The sequence below is a fragment of the Antedon mediterranea genome, chromosome 1 (genome assembly GCF_964355755.1).
Source record: "Antedon mediterranea chromosome 1, ecAntMedi1.1, whole genome shotgun sequence".
NCBI classification, from domain to species: Eukaryota; Metazoa; Echinodermata; class Crinoidea; order Comatulida; family Antedonidae; genus Antedon; species Antedon mediterranea.
In genome coordinates this window covers 33693280-33712009 of record NC_092670.1, presented here as the reverse complement: position 1 = coordinate 33712009, position 18730 = coordinate 33693280, and the positions used below count along the sequence as shown (strand labels likewise).

General features: G+C 33.1%; 2 long non-coding RNA genes across 2 annotated transcripts; both read left to right on the top strand.

Annotated features, from left to right (window-relative positions):
• The first annotated feature begins 210 nt into the window (after nucleotides 1-210).
• LOC140050379 (uncharacterized) lies at nucleotides 211-8447 on the top strand. The gene is made up of 3 exons (XR_011845390.1): nucleotides 211-439; nucleotides 7839-7910; nucleotides 8390-8447. It is a non-coding gene; the product is annotated as an uncharacterized lncRNA (long non-coding RNA).
• Nucleotides 8448-8691: 244 nt separating this feature from the next.
• Nucleotides 8692-18508, top strand: LOC140049423 (uncharacterized). Its single transcript, XR_011845252.1, has 5 exons — nucleotides 8692-8741; nucleotides 16599-16670; nucleotides 17415-17483; nucleotides 18031-18108; nucleotides 18449-18508. It is a non-coding gene; the product is annotated as an uncharacterized lncRNA (long non-coding RNA).
• Nucleotides 18509-18730: the final 222 nt, after the last annotated feature.

Sequence of the window (18730 nt, the reverse complement as noted above, 5' to 3'; positions counted from 1 at the left end):
TTGTATTGAAAGAGCAGCCAATAATACTAGAACACAACCAATGCATTGAACCCGGAAATTGTTCGTATTGGTGAATGAATTGTTTCAAAACATACTTTTATATAAAGAAACACAAATAAAACCTTAAACGGTTGAATTGTATTGCGTCATATAATACAGCATTGTCCTTTGTAAAGTTTCTCACAATCTATAACTGCCGTAGAGGCAGTCTACATTTGCATTTATCTGCAAAAATGTTTAAGATGATGTCTCATAATTTATTGACTTTTTTATCGTTTTGTTTGTTGGTGGAATCATCTATATGTTTTGAGGTTGCATGTAGTAATGATACTAAAGTGAATGCAGTTTGTGAATGCACAGAAAGAACACGAATAGTGAATTGTACGAACCGTAGACTCAATGAATGGCCAGTTGGAATTCCTGTAAATACACTGGTGCTGTAAGTTTAGATTTTAAATTATGATTGAATTTCATAAATCTAGTAAACAAAAAGTAAGTAAATAAAACTTAATTCCATGTATTTCAGCTCAGGGGCGGACCCAGGGTTGTTGCTCTAGTGACCAGGGCAACATCCTTAATTTCATACTAAATTTTGTTTCTGCCACTAAATAAAAATTTACGTCCCATTTCATCGTATACAATATTCATATAACGTTATATAAGTCCAGTCTGGAAGAGAATATTTGTAAATTTTCAGAATGCACCGTAATATTTAACCAGCAGTCACTAAAGACCTACTATACCTAGCACAATATACAACGGCGGTCGACGTATTTTTTTGTAAATGCATGCGCAAAATGAATTTTTTTTCTGACTTGTTGCTTGTGGTGCGGCGTCATGAGAGCAGGGAAATGTATCTCTCCTTATCATAAAAGGTACAAAAAGAGGCTTACAAACACTAATCATAGGGTTAGTCAATTTGTTCATAATTATTGCGTTTTGCCGGAGGTTTTCCATAATTTAAGGCCCAATCATAATTTTGGTTTTTCCGTGTACTGTAGTACCCTATTTATCTACATTTCCGTATACGTCCGTACATTCCTGTAGTAACAGTTTTATACTGGTAGTTGAGAAAAATTGTCTTCTTTCTGCAAAATTTCCATCATTATTTCAAAGTTATATTTATTATTTTATATACAGTTAAATTGTTGTTTTACTTATTTAGCATTTAATTAAAAATAATGCAATTAAACGTTTTTCTCAATATTTATAGCAGCAGCTTCATATTTTTTTTTCTAACTTTTTAAAATCATTAATAATTGATAATAATAATTAATGTACATAATTTATTACCGTAACGGAAGTTACTTCATCGGGAATTGAAGCATGTTATGTTATCCTATTTTTCATCGCGTGTGTTTCTGCTACGATCGTATTGCTGTTTGCTTGCGTTTTTGCCGTTGTGTATCCAAACATACACACAAATATGTCACATAATTAAAAAAAGATTAAAATAATAAAAAAAGGGTTCTTTTAAAATTTAGGGTTGGGGGTGTGGAGGGACCCGGACCTTGATATGCTTAATCGTAAAGTAGTTACAGAGTTGCAGGGCATTTTATCATTGTTGAATGTTTTGTTGTTAGGTTAATTGTTAAAATTGGTAAAAAAAAAGTAATGGCAACGATTTTAACTACCTTTACAATGAACGCTACAAAATACTTCAGCTTCATCACTGTATGGATACCTAATAATCAGACTAAAACGTATCTTTGTTACGTTTTACTGTCAATCAATTTTCATATCACGCAATCCATTTTTCAACAATATAATAGTATAGTATATTAATATAATTATTGAATAGTGAGGGATTAGTTACAGTGTTGAATTTGAATAAACCATTGGTTTTCAATTTACTTAAAATGAACTTACGAACAAAATTATTCAATAAAAACGCTCTACTACACATGAGAAATAGATATGTGATGTCGGTCGATAAACTTCTGACGCCGACTAACACAACAACAATCAGCTAAATGTTTTCGTGATTTTATTTCATCTCTGGCTTGTTAAATTATCATTACACATTACCAGACTTCACCCTCCTAGTGTTACTAGCGCCATCAGATTACCCTCTAATGGATCAAGCATTCACACATGAACTTTGCGTAAAATAAAATCGACAAATGAAATATATTCATATCGTTTCCCTAGGCATATTGCCAATCGATTATTGTGTTTTGTCTGGGTTTTCCATATTTTAAGGCCAAATCATTGTACGTATAGTTTGTATTTCCGACGCGTGTAGTACCCTATTTATCTTCATTTCCGCACGTCCGTAAATATTAGGTGAAATAGTAATTTATCGACATCCTGAACTTTGAAACACGTTATCCGGTAGCAGAGCAAATTTTGCTTCTGTCTGCAAATGTTCTTCGTTTTATTTTGAAGGGTGGTCTAAGCAACACTTGTACAGTTTATAGTGGATAATTGAAAATGAAATTTGAAAATATTGGTTATATATATATATATATATAGCATTTAATTCAAAATAATGCAAGTTAATGTTTTGCTCAATATATTTATAGCAGCAGCTTCATATTTTTTTTAAACAAATTAATAATTAATTTGCATTAGTCGATTACAGTTATTAGAATGTATGACTGTACCATAAGTACCTTCATCAATGACTTGACGTTCGCATTGAACGCACAAAATATCGCGTACGTATGTTTTATTACCAGCGGAATAATATAGTCTACAATCCTTTGTTTGCTAGCGCACTATAGAATGACATTTTCGGCGAACTAGATGTGACATTTATCATGAATTTTACGTGCGAGAGTGCCATTTGCGGTCACCAAGCGGTGTCATTTTACAATTCGCCATATGCCAACAATAGGGGTCCTGTGTTGCTCAAAAACTCAGTGTTTACTTGTTTACTTGTTTCCCGTACACTTTCGTCTACGGGATCGAGGCGAAGCACTCAGTGCTTAAAAGCCCCTCTTAGCAATAAAATCATATTCTATATAGGGTGAAAACTTCAGCGGGTGGTTAGACCATGCGACGTTAAGTTTTGCTTTGAACAAGTTCACCGTAGCACATGAAACTACATCCGTAGGCAGAGCATTCCATAAGAGAATAACTCTCCTGGAGAACGTGTCCCTCCTAATATTAAGACGAGAGCTTTTAAACTTGAGTTTATATGGGTGTCCACGGGTCCGAGATTCTAGATCAAATTCAAAAAATGTGTTGATCGAAATACGATCGAAACCTTTAACAATCCTAAAAACTTGGATAATATCTGCTCTCTGCCTTCGATATCTCATGGTAGGAAGACCAAGAATTCTCAAACGTTGTTCATAAGGAATATTACGGTACCTAGGAATCAATCTTGTTGCTCTTTGCTGGACTTTCTCTATTTCATCCTGATCTCGTTTTCTAATAGGACTATAAACAGTGTTACAATATTCAAGCGTTGGCCTGACAATAGACTTATACAGCTTCAAAAATCCATCTTTATTCAAGAATTTAAAAGATCTTTAAATCATTCCTAGTTTCTTATTAGCTCTTTTACAAATATCCGCTACATGCAAATTAAAGATTAAACTAGGATCAAAGGTAACACCTAGATCTTTCTCCTGCTTTACCTCATGTAGTAAATTACCAGCCATTGAATACAAGAAATTGGGATTATCACGACCATAATGAAATACCTTACACTTAGTGTCATTAAAAGGCAATTGCCAAACATTAGACCAATGGGAAGCACTGTCAATGTCTCTTTGAAATAAATCCGCATCATCAATGTTATTGACCACTCTATACAACTTGGTGTCGTCTGCAAATAAACGTATACTAGATTCGACAACATCAGGTAAATCGTTAATGAAGATTGAAAATAAGATTGGGCCCACAACGCTACCCTGTGGAATTCCACTTAATACTGGAGCCTGTGATGACAATTGACCATTGACACTAACTCGTTGTGTTCTATTTGACAAATAATTAGAGAACCATCCTAGTAGATTTCCCGTAATACCAAAACCTTTCAATTTGACTAGAAGCCTTTGGTGTGGCACACTATCAAAGGCCTTTTTATAGTCTAAATAGACACAATCAAAGCTATCATGGTTATCCAGGTTAGTAGTCCAACTCTCCAGGACCTCAAGTAGTTGTAATGCACATGATCTACCTTGTCTGAATCCAAATTGCTCATTGCACAAAAGACCATTACTCTCAAGATACATTACAAGTTTATCCCTAATAATCCTTTCCATCATTTTCCCTATGACCGACGTTAAACTAGCCGGTCTGTAGTTAGCCGGGTCTTCCTTTTTGCCTTTCTTAAATATAGGTATTACAATTGCCTCCTTCCACGATAGAGGGACCTTATGATCAATGAATAATCTAGTGAATATTAGACTGAGAGGGTAAGCAATTTGATCCTTTAATTCAATCAAAACCCGTGGGTGAAAGCCATCAGGGCCAGCTGACTTATCTATAACTAAGTTAGACAACAGTTTATGAATATCTTCTACATTAAACTCAATATCTGACAAAGAAGCCTCAATCTTTTTATCAAGATTCGGAACATTCGATAAGTTCTCCTTACAAAAGACACTGCTAAAAAAAGAATTAAAAGACTCGGCTTTATCTTGGTCATCTACAACAAGTTTACCTTCAACATTTCTAAGAGTAGGAATACCAGATCTGGTGTTTAACTGAGAATTTACATAGCGCCAAAAAGACTTTTCATTGACTTTAACCTCATTTGCAATCTTATTTTCGAAGATGCTTTTAGAACTCCTAATCAAATTGACAGTATCATTCCTTACTCTAATAAACGTGTTCCATTTGACACTAGCACAGTCATGCCCTTTCCGTTTTGCTTTGATATACTGTTTCCAGCATTTATTCTTCTGTTTAATAGACTTATCAACCTCCTTAGTATACCACAAAGGTCTCTTAACATTTCCAGACAAGTGTTTCTTACACTTTGGAACAAACTGTTCCATACCTCTAGATAAGATCTCATCAAAAGAACCGTGCGAGTGTAACCCGTCCTTATCCAATAACTCAGTGTCCCAATCGACACCATCAAGAAAACCACGAAACCTATCATAATCAGCATGGAAATAATTTCTGACCTCTACCACCTCTTCTTTGATTAAATTAACTGGAATTTTAAATTGAAGTACCATATGATCACTCTTACCTAATGGTGGAGCTTGAAGGACCTCACTAATAGAATCCTCATTAGATGTAAGTACCAGGTCCAGAACATTGGCCTGTTCTCCTATTCTGTAACGGGTTGGGTCTCGTACATGCTGAGTTAAAAATAAGTCAATAATGGTGTCGAAAAAATTCTGACTATTTTTACCATCTTCACCAGTCACATATCCTAGCTCCCAATTAATACTCCTATAATTGAAATCTCCAACTATAATAAAATCAGAACAAGAAAAGGATGCCACTTTTCTAAACAGAGAACACAAAGCAGAATTATTGACACTAGATCCGGCGTCACTTCTATACACACATCCAATTAAAAAAGTGCGATCCTTGACTTTAATCTCTACAAACATGGATTCCTCAAACAAAATATCTTTAAACAAAACCGGAGTGGCAGACATCCCATTTCGAACATAAATAACAACTCCTCTACCAGATGAAAGCTTTTCATTTGGCAAAAACATCTGAAAACCAGAGATATGAAACTCTTCTATAGACAATTCAAAAAAGTACTTCTTTGGTAGAATCTCAGTCAAAGCAATGATATCAACTTTCTCTGAAGATAAACGCAACAGAAGCTCATTCTTCTTATTTAGAAGGGAATCACAATTTGTATAAAACACATTAAAAAATCATTAACATCTTCTGACTGCGTAGAACTTACATTGTTAGGCAGTGTTCTCTTCCGATTGGGTAGTGCTTTGGGAACAAAACCGAGTTATTTTCCCCCTTCTAATTACCAAGTCTTTTTCCCCTTTGCTTTGCCTATCCCTCAATATGTCCCTAAGTTTATTATACTCATCACGTTCCTTTATTGGTCTATCATTACTTACTAGACTGCGCACTTTTTTTGTATAGCAATTTCAAAGGCATCTCTTTTGATACATTCCTCCTTGAAAACTACCTTTATAGGGTGGCACCCATCTTCTCTGTGTTTACCCACCCGGAAAAATGTTCTCATTTCGACCTCTAGGTCAATATCCTCGAAAATACCTGTCAATTTACTGAGGTCATCATTTTTTCTTCTATCTGAGTAATTACTCTTGGACTCATCTATTCTATATAGCATCAAATTAGATTTTCTTTTCAATCTCTCATTTTCATCCTTAAGTCTATTTTCAATTATTGTCTTAACCTCCTCATTATTAACAACACTAGATGACTGGGATAACTTTTTAATATCCTCTTTATTGATCTCTACCTCAGATTTAATTGCTTCAATTGTTTTAATCATGGTTTTTTGTGTCTCATTAACATTATTAATAAGACCCATGAAATTGCCTACTGAGACTGAGCAGCTCCTACAGTACCAAAAAATGGATGAGTCATCTTTGGATAGCCACTTATATTTGGCTTCATTAATTTTCTGACAATCTATGTGGAACCATAGCTTACAAAGTCCACATAAAACCGATTTGCCACCAGACATAAAATGGCCACCACATGAACCACATTCGTCTTCACCCTCGATATCAACTACCGTTTTATCAACTGTGCCTCCTGCATTACGTGATCTAGGCTTTGGCCTGGCACCTTGATCTTTGCTTTTGGAAGCCATGCCCTAACCTGCTTATACAACCCTAGGCCTAGCGAAAGACAATCTAAAAAAGAAAAATCTCACCATTCCTTAGAATACAGTAAGACAGATAGAGGGCGCTTCATGGTGGTTGGACGCGTTTCTGAAGTTGTAAAAGTTTTGAATCTTGTTTGCTGGTTTTGTATAGTTTATTCACGATTTTTACTTACATAAAGTCTCCATTACTCTTCTTATTGCTACAAATGTAGCTTAAGCCCTTGTATTATTCGATTTATCTTTCGATTGGAGAGATTTTTTGAGATTGTCTTTGCTAGGCCTGGGTTTGTGGTTGGACGAATATCTGTTATCGGAAAGTCTTCGAATCTTGTTTGCTAGTTTACTTTCATTATCAGCAACCTGTCTACAGCCCTGTTTGGGAAATCCTCTTAAAATAGTCTTGCGACCGCCCCTGCAGCTTATTCACCAATAACATATAAAAAGTAATAATAATATAAACTTTGTAATATATTAAATATGTAATTTGGTAACAAAGTTTGCACTGGCCTCCTAACTATGTACGTGTTATGTGAGATGCAATATGTAGTTAGTGTAGGTTATAATTCAGGTAGAAATTGCCCGGATACGGTAGTCCCAATTCCATATACAATATTGCGCATGCGCATCCTTCCGTCAAGAACTTACACTTATAGAACACATTAGGCCTATATTTATTGTTTTCTTAATATAAGCCAAAATTAAAAACGTATAGAGAGAATTGCATACATATCTTTGGGGAAAAAGAGGGTACGGGTATGTATTTCTCTAATGTTTGGTGCTTTTACTTTATTGTTAATTAATTTTTTTTTAACCATATTTAATGAGGGTGATCCATCCAGCAAATGCTGATCATTAGGAACCATCAGAGGGTCACAAGACAAACATATACACAAGATGCTCTACATAAACAAAGTCTTATTACAAGTCTTTGGGAGTGGAGTTGTAATTTGGTCCTTAGAAAAAATCCTGACATGTAACGGGACTTGAACCCAGGACCCTTGGGGTGGTAGCAAAGAATCATAACCCCCACCAACAACTCCACTTTTTAAAATAAACTAGTAGTTTTAACATAACATAACTACTTGTTTTTTAGTTACTTAAGCGATAACAACCTGAAGAAAATCGACACCAATGCCTTGTTAGAGCTACAGGATCTTATTTCAATGTAAGATTTCAAAATGAATTATCATTTTTTTGGTTTTTTTTTATCTTGTTTTGCTCCTTTAAATATGTCTAATTTATTAATGATACATTATTTTATCAATGTTATCTGTGTCCATTACTCAGGATATGATTTACAGAAAGATCATAATTATTGTTAACAATGCTAAAAACGACACTCTCACAAACTGGATTGAAGAGTGAAATTCCCTGATTGACATCGTTTTTCTGTTGCTCATCCTTACACATTCATCATCCATAGGGAAAAGAATAATGTCCTACAATGATACCTTGTCTGATTTTACGTTCAAGATTTTAGAGTGGTTAGCAACATCTTTCACATAATTACCATCACGCTGTAATAGTAATTATATTTAAATACTTCCTATTAAAATAGACTGTGGCATACATTACACAAACATGTATGCGCTTATTTCAAAGAAAATAGAATAATTTACCACTTAATTTACTTAATGTTTACAGAAACCTTGCTAATAACTCACTAACAAGTCTGCCAAAGTTTCCAAAGACAATTGCTTCAGTGTAAGTACTATAGTATACCATCCAACTACTAACTGTAATGTATTAAAACCATCATCTTTTTTAAAAAATTATTTTGATTACTAGTCAGAGTAAGCCTAGTAAACATTTAATTATTCCTTACTGAAACAAAAATTATTGTTTAAAAAAATCTTAAATTGTGCTATAATTAAAGACAGAATCGGAAATTTTGTTGGAATTTATGTTTATTTTTTTAATTTCCTAGATATGCAATGAATAACATGTTGACAGAAGTATCGACATGTTTTAATGACCTTCCACATCTTAGTACTGTGTAAGTTTAGCATCGATTTAAGAATCGATTTTTCAAGTTTTTCGAAAATATATTTTTATATGCCTACATTAAAAAAAAAATGTTGGTATTGTGCCATTATTAACCTAATGATAAAGGTGTTATTACTACCTAATAGCATTTACAATCCAACGGAACTAGATAAATGTAAAGTTGAAAGAGTCTGCAGTAGAATTATACAATTATTACTGATTGTGTAGATATATAGCTAAGATTCAATAATCAATATTGCTGCCAGGTCTTATCCTGTAAATTTTCTCAAATAGGAGGGGTAAAAAATGGATTTAATCACATGAAAAGCCATACGGATAAAATTGGTTGGACATCGTTCCCATATGTATACAATGTTAAAACAGCAATGACAGCAACTTTATCCTGTAAGTTGCACGAGACATTAGCCCTAAGTGACCACTCAAAAATGGTGTTATTTATGTCAAGAGCCACGCGGCTAATTCTTTTTGCATTGTAACTGCTACACATTGGGATGCACACAAATACCATTGACAGCAACTTTATCCTGTAAGTTTCCCCAAAAGTAGCTCGTTGCCCGTTGGCAATCCAGGCGAAGAGCCTCATGGCATAATTCCTTTTACATTGTAGCCTAACTATTATCTTTTGGGATATACGAATATCATTGACAGCAATATACTTATACTTCGTCAAAGTGACAATTAAACTCTAGTTTATTTTTGTTTTTAAAAGGTATTCTGTATTTTTGAAACCATGGACGTTTTAAAAATCTCGAAAAGATGCACACTTTTCAAGATAATATGGCTTCTTTTCGAGATAGTATTTTGATCATGATAACAAAAAAACTCCATTTCATTTATACCATATTCTTTCACTCTTGAAACCTGTAGCGAAGGTAACATTCTCTTAAAAAAAAAAATACCATATGCCTGCGTATATAAACGATTGTGGTCGTATTTAGTTGGTTCTCAATTTTCTTCCAAATGATCTAATTAGTTACACTTTATAATTATATTAACCTTACAGTATTCATGATTTTATCAATACGGATTCTCCTTGACATGTCTATAATTACAGCTGTAAACTGGTGCGTTTTAAAAAAACTATCTTAAAATGAAATAGTTTCTCAATGCGATTAGTCGAAAGGTTGACTAATTTCTGTACGTACTTCCAAACAAGGTATTAGAATTAAGTCATACAAGTTAACATTGTCCCACCAACAACTCAACTAGTTATATAGGGTACGGCCGAGTATCCAGTATAACGAAAGCTCTCGTTTTAACATACGTTCTGGTGATTTCATCTATACCTATACAGTATATAAGAATCCAATTAAAAGGATATTTTAAAATAATTGTTTACCAGATTTAAGGATTTGGAACATTACATCACATAAATGAGGCACGGTAAACATCTTTTCTTGACAAAATATACCGATATAATCATGTTAGACATGTCTGACGGCTCCTCGAAATGCAATGATGGATCGCCAACTACGTCGGTCTTCAGTTAGATGATATCTATTCTTGCTCGATTGTTTACCATGCAAAATATCTTTTCTATGGAAGACGTATAATAGCGTTTTATAAACACAATTTATTGTAAAGGTAAATTAAATAAGTTTAAATATAATAGTATGCGTTATTAATCTTAAACGTATTTCAAATTAAAATACTAATCATGTTCTAGAAATGGTTTTACTTTTAGATCACCGGTGGGTCATTTGGTCTACTTTCAAATCCTTTGGCCCCGTTAGAGCATGCAAAACTTGTTGTATTTATTAGTACTTTAGCCGTAAATAAACTACGCGGACAGCTTAGTCATTTTATCTTGGGCAAATTACATCAAGCTTCGAATTATGAAGGGATTTGCCGGTATTGATTAATTATATCCAATGAAAGGATGCTTTATTACGGGATCAATGCAATAATACCAATCCTAACAAGCACGAATGTGCAATACTCGGGGTACAGCGAAAGAAGCTGTATACAGACGTATACAGTTAGAAAGTTAAAGAAAAATAGGTTTCGCCAGGGCTCGAACCGGGACCTTCTGCGTGTTAAGCAGACTTGACAACCACTACACTACGAAACCTCTTACATTGAAATTGTGGGTTACAGAAAGTTTTTTAATCCATTTAAATTACAAATAAATGGTAATAAGCACAAAGCAAAATAAACATGTGTAAAAGTGATAATTACCGATTACACAAAATAAGTATTTTAAAAAATAATAATAAGATATACTGTGTATAATTATCATATTGCGTATACAGTACTTTTCACCATAAAGTTTAAAAAAAAGGTTTAGCCCGGGCTTGAACCAGGTACCTTCTGCGTATTGAGCAAACGTGATAACCACTACGCCAAGAAGCCGCATATAACCATATAACTACATAACGCTGTGGTGTGTGTCACACATTGTGGATTCTTAATTAAACAAATTAATTAACAAAAAATTAAAAATCCGGCTCTATAGCTTTGAGGACATGTCCCTGTAGTATGTTCATGCCAAATCCCAGCTCAATACTACATCGCACTTTTTACTCAATAGTGTCCAGATGGTGGAGGAGAAAATGAGTAAGTACTAGACTCGGGTACCCCGAGTAAAAATATTATATATCTAGATTATAGTTAGTTAAGTTTGTTACACGCAACGGCCTTTCAAGGTCAATCATTTATAGACAACAAAAAGACAACACAAACAAAATTCCATAACACAACAAGCTAAAAAGGAAGGACAATTATTTTAACAAAACATTTCGTTTTCAAGTGAAATGGAATCTGTCGATGAATCATGAAAAACCAAAAAGGATTCCGGCCAAGGAATCAATTTACAAAAAATATGTGAACATTATAGACCTAGCTGCAGAGACCATATTTTGGTGTAGGGCTACACGTATATCGACGATACAAAAAGGAAGGTAACCATACATTTTAATATATCAAATATATTATATATTGAACAATTCAGAGTCTCGGTGAAAAGGCACTCAGTGTATGCATGGCACGAGGCATTTTTTTGGATGGCAATCCTATGTTTGTTGTTGTCTTGTGTGTTATGGGTTCGACCCACTTTTATTTCTTCGTCTGTTCAAATGTTTATCTACAATAAATTGCACATAATGATAATAATATGGTAGAACATTGTAACGCCATACAGTACATTATACTTCAACAGCATTTTTGGGCTGCTGTCTTGAGCAACTTACAAGATAAAGTTGCTGTCGTGAGTTTGTTCGTATATCCCAAAGCCTAGGGTAATAGTTACAATGTAAAATGAAATAGCCACGTGACTCTTCGAGTTAGTACATTTTGTAGGGGCGAATCGGAATTTGTTGGGATACTTTCTGGGTCAACTTACATTATAATGTTGATGTCAATGGTTTTTCCGTTTATCCCAAAGGGTAATAGTTACAATGTAAAAGGGATTTTGTCGTGTGGCTCTTCGCATGATTAAATGTTGTATGGCCCAACGGGAATTGTTGGGCTACTGTCTGGGGCAACTTAGGTGAAAGTTGTTGTCATTGCTGTTTTAACATTGTATGTATATATATATATATGGGACGATGTCCAACAACTTTTATTCGTGTCGCTTTTTACATGATTGAATCCATTTTTACCCCTCCTATTTGGTGTCCCCAGGGAAAATTTACAGGATAGGACCCGGCAGCATTATTGATTATTGAATCTTAGCTATAATATATCTACAAAATCAGCCCATCAAACCTTTGTGGCTTTTCACATAAATACACTTTCTGGGTAACCCGATCTAGTTGGGTGTAAGCGTATGATTGCCGTAATACGGTACACTATGACTGAATTGTGCAATTCGCTATGTACATACATGTTGTAGACAAAGCTGATGTGTATTCAGACGTACGCATGTCTTTCCATGTCGGCGAACGTAACAGAACGCATCTATATAAAATATGAATATCAAAAGGTTTTGAGTGACTAGCCAAACACATGTGAATGAAACTATTCTACCAGATCGTATGCATCATCTCAAGTGTACGCGCATCACGTATAGTACAGTCACATATGTAAGGAAAACTAGCTCCAGCTCGATATTAGTGCCAAAATAGATTTTATTGGCTAACTTTGTTATTCTTGAGTTGCTGAATTCAAAAAAGTTAGGTGCCACTTTTCTCGACCACTCCTTCAGCCGCCATTTTGTATTTCAAAATGGCCAACACTCCACACTGAACTTTGTCATCCATGGTATCATCGGAAAGGGAATATAATACTGATCATTTTATCCCATTACATCCATATAAAAAAATGCATAGTTACATAGTTATTTAACAATAAAACAAGTCACGTGACCAAAAAGGTCAAAAGGTCAACATTTTAATTTTCTCAAATAATTTACTGTTTGGTATCGTAGGATAGCTTTTTTTTAATTCTGAATACAGTTTAAATAATATCTATTCGATTTTCTTTTATTTATTGTCATAATTTTCCAATTATGTAAATACATTTTTTAATGTACAATAAAAAAGGTCTCCTCCGTATTAAAGATAAATACGTTTTTTTTTATTCATTCAAATGTTGGTAAAATTTATCTGGTTATAATAACAATCTCAGTGTGTGAAACTACTTTAGTATAAGATAAGTTTTACTATCAAGATCCTTGATATGCCCGGTTTTCGCATTGCACGTAAAAAACTATTATCATGAAACTATTGAAATATAATTTAAATAATTTTTATAAAGAAGATGTTAGTTATGTTATTATACTGTAATTGTTTATCCTAAATTATATAATTATATATTCTAGGTTATTTTTATTTTTTTAGTAATGTGTTTTGTTATGGGTCCCTACGAGACAAGTTTTTAACTTCTAGAAGGGATCCATGATAATAATGACTACCAATTACTGCTTTATCTATGTTCACTTTAATATCTTTTTTCTATTTTGTATATATTCATTCATTATTATCTAAATAAATATTATCTGAAATATTATCTGAAATATATCTGAAAAACAAGATCAAACAACCATTGCTTTGCAGGTAAATTAGTTGCGACGCAAACATGATTTGGAGGTAAAGTAATTAATTTTAGTACCTTTTATTTGAGCAAGTTCATACAACTACTACAGCAGAAACAGAAACGTAACTTTGGAAAGTAATTTAGATTTGTCTTAATTCTGCTAGTTAATGTAGTTTTATTTATAACTATATCCAGTGCAGCATGGCGTCTATGTTTTTTTCAAACATGGTTTTCTGCCAATAGCATGGTTACATGTTGTAAGGCCTATATATATAAAGTAAATCGATAAAAAAGTTGTTGCTTATTTAAATTAATTTATGTACACATTCTTATATTATATATATTGGATATTTGTGTGACCATAAAGGAAGCATAGAAAACAGCTTATCTATACTGTGTATAAGTAGTCGAATAATCTTCCACCGTTTCAGATGATAACATAATTTTATTGAATATAAATTAAATCGGTGGCATATTCTAATACTCATAAGAATACAAATACTAACAACAATGGATATAATAGGATCATGCCCAAGAACAATAAAATAATAATAATAATTCAAAACGCACCGATGACTGAAAGGCCGATTCCATCTCCTACCGGTGTGTGGTCGTACTTCACTCTTTAAAAAAACCCCACTGCATTTTTGATAAATATAACTGAGAAATGCAGTAAAAGTAAAAAAATTAAAATACAAATTTATAAAAGGGAATTCAATAACTGAAATCGTTACATACGGTACATATTTATAAAGTGTCTGTAGTTAAAAGATTTCGTTTTTCTCAAACTAATTTGAATATTATTGCTGGAAAGCGGATTTTGTTTCACTTATTTCCGATAAGTTCTTAAAGTTACCCTTGAACATTAAACACACATCATTATTGAGTCACTTTGTCACTACTCAAAAGTCACCTTTTCTGATTTTTTTACAGCGCCATGAGCAATGAATGTTGGAATGGCGCTATATAAATCGAACGATTGATTGATTGATTGATTGATTGATTGATTAAGTTACCACAAACAAGTATAGTTTGATTAATTATTCTATGTGACTTTTAATAATAACAACGTATAGTTAGGATTTATATTGCGATAATCACAAACCATACGTAAAAATCAAAGGGAACCTATAGACGTTAAAAACACCGAATTCGTTTCTTTACAATATCGATTGGTAGTTTGTAAAGGTAGTGAAGGCAGCAGTAGGACACTGACTTTTCTTTATTTCGTGTAAACTTTATTTGAGGAAAACTAATTGATCTTAACTTTTTTTTTTTAATTCTTAAGATTTTTTCACTGTATAAAATAATATCAAATGAAAACATTCTGTTTGCTGCTGCACTTCATCTGAGGTTCAAAGGTAAAGGCATGCCGATTAACATTGGCATTGTGCACAGATGGCTTTATATTGTGTGGTACCCGCTTTGACAAAAATACAAATGATTTTGAACGCTACGCAAATGATACCATGACCCGTAGCATTTTTTTCTTTTTACGAACAACAGAAATGTAAACTACTAAAAATAAAATATATTCAGAATTTCTATCCAACGAAACAAAACAAAGATGTGACTTGACAACAGTTTACTTCACCTTTGTTCACGGACTTATTTTGATTTAAATTAAATAACTCGGAAACTTGACATTGAAGTTAAGTGTAATCCAGTACCGTACGGTACTTATTTAGTACTAAGATAATATATAATATACTATAAAACATATAAATGGACAATAACAAAGTAGAATGAAAATCAAACAAACATTTGATTGAATTGTAAAACCAATAAGAAAAACCGTATTTATCTTAATACGAAGGAGACTACTTTTGTCATTGTTAAAATGAGTATAGCGATTTAATGAATAGGCAAACTGCCTTAAAATGTGACATGTTTCGATAAACTATTTTCATCAGAAGAAGAACAGAAAACAACGCCTAAAGTACTTATATACCAATAGGACAGATTGTATGTAAATAAGAAAGTAATTAGCATGAAAAAACAACAAGGAACATTTAAAAACAATTTATTTACATAATTGGAAAATTATGACAATAAACAAAGTAAAATAGAATAGATATTAGTAAACGGTATTCAGAATAAAAAATTTGACCTTTTGACCTTTATTGGTCACGTGATTTGTTTATTTCGCAATAACTATGTAACTATACGTTTATTCATATGGATGTAATGGAATAAAATAATCAGTATTACTTTCCCTTTCCAATGATACCATGGATGACCAAGTTTAGTGTGGAACGTCGGCCATTTTGAAATACAAAATGGCGGCTGAAGGAGTGGTCGAAAAATATGGCACCTAACTTTTTTGGATTCAGCATCTCAAGAATAACAATTTTAGCTAAAAAAATTTATTTTGGCACAAATATCGAGCTGGAAGACATAATAACCCGTACTAGTAGGCGTCTTCATAGACTGTGAAGTTAGCTCAAGTTTATACGTATGAAATGCCATAAAAATGTGCCAAAAATAATAAACCGAAACAAAGTATAGAACCTATACTTTATAGTGGGTTTCAAGGTTGTGAAGATGGGAATTTGTCAGTTAATAATGTTTTCTATAAACAAACTACTGTGATAGATATTATAGTAGGAATGAGAGACAAGAATGTTGGTATTAATGTCAGGCAAAACTGGCTGTCATGTTTGTGCTTTTATAAAACATAATGGTTTTGAGAATTGTTCTTACTCGATAGTTATTGCAGTTGACCCATTCGTTCTCGAAACTAAATGAGAATGTTTTGGTTTTTGACAAAAAGTATTTGGAAAAATTGAAATTGACACATATCGAATATAACAATGCTATTTGAACAATATTATTATTTATAATAATTCATTTTGTATTGCTGTTGGAATAGAAATATAGATCGCAACAGTATATCTATACTAAAAAATACTACATTTAAAGGCTCCAATTTGGTAAATCATTTGTAAGTGAATACATTTTTTTTAACGTATTTTAACAATAACGAAAATCTGCAAACTACTACTATAGCTAATACTGCTACTGCTAATGCTGTTTTTTCTACTGCTAATGATGTTGCTTCTGCTGCTGCCGCCACCAACACCACCAACACTACTACTGCTGCTACTACTAGTACTACTACTACTGCTACTCCTACTACTACTACTACTAATACTACTACTACTATTACTACTACTACTAATACTACTACTACTACTACTACTACTGCTGCTACTGCTACTACTACTACTACTACTACTACTACTACTACTACTACTACTACTACTACTACTACTACTACTCTACTATTATTACTACTACTACTACTACTACTACTACTACTGCTACTACTACACTACTACTATTACTACTACTACTACTACTACTACTACTACTACTACTACTACTACTGCTGCTACTGCTACTAATACTGCTGATGATAATGCTACTGCTTTTGTTGCTAATGCTGCCGCCATTGCTGCTTCCATTGCCGCTACTGCCTATACCGCTAATACTGGTACCGCTACTACCGCTCATACCACTATCACTGCTACCACCACTTATCTCTACTGTCACTATTACTACTACCATTAGCATTACTACCAATACTACTACCACTATCATTATCACCACTACCACCACTACCACTGCCACTACTACCAACACCACCACTACTACTTATAAAAATGATATAACTTTTTTTTTTCAGACACATATCGGAAAACCATATACTTGGCATTGAACCTTTCACTTTTGTAAATGTGCAGTTAAATTTATTGTAAGTTTGTTGAAATAAAAAATGTGTTCCAATGTAATTGAAAGGTTTGCATGGAAAAAAAGAGACAAATTTAAGTTAGGAACATCATACAATTAAGGCCTGTATAATTCCTAAAAATTGAGTTTATCAATTTTGTAGTTTTTGTCATTGCCTACATGGTTTATTAGTACTAACGATAATAATTGAAAATATTTCACGTTACTTTATACTGATCCCAAATGGCCAAGAAGAGATGGTGTTATACCTTTACTGTACTTTCCTACCATATATACGCGGTGGTAGGGTATATAAACACACCAGGTATACTGTAGAACATTAATTATAAACCGTCCGGTGATAAACTAAAATTAGATTAATTTGAAACGATAAAGATGAAAAAATCTGTGAGGGCGTATCGATTTTATCTCTGGTGTGCGTGCGTACAATTGAGGGACTAGTGCTGATCCACCGTATCACGCCGAGAATGTTAAAGAGTCGCTATCCAATCGAGTTTGAACAACACCATGAATAATTATATATATATTAATTAGATATATTAACGTTGTAGGCGGATTCAGTTTGACATCGAAATCCAAGTGCTCTGTGAAAATGCATTTGCACTGGCTACAGATTATACTGTTGAAGTGTAAGTAACATTTGTGAATTATTAACTTTTTACTGTAATTTAATTTAAGAAACAATTGTTTTGAAGGCCCTTGTTACAATCGCGAAAATTGAAACTACAATAAACATGCCAAGAAACATCAATACATTGTACATGCAGACTCCAACACTTTATACCCATAAATGTAAAAATAATAACACAGGGAAATGCCAAATAATTGCACCGTCAATGTTAAAACGATGCACTTGTAAATTATAAAACGTTTCGAACGTTGTAAAAATAGGGCAAGGAACATCTAAACAAATGTGTTATAGGCTTGTATAATGTAAATAACAATTATATCTTATATATTTTTTAATAGGTTTGTCTCAAACAATCCTAATCTGGAAAAAATATCTACTGGAACTTTCAAAAACATAACAACCGGAAGCATGTAGGTATATTTGTATATTATGTATCGGCATATTATATTTTTGTACTGTTGTAATGAAAATAAAAGATATTCTCTCAGCAGAGAGATACAATTGTTCATCTTCAAAAGCTCACTGCAAGTCAGTCATTGAAAATCAATGATATCAGTTCATTTTATATTAATCTAACCAACTAAAATATCTGATATCTATGATTCTAATCATGAATTTGT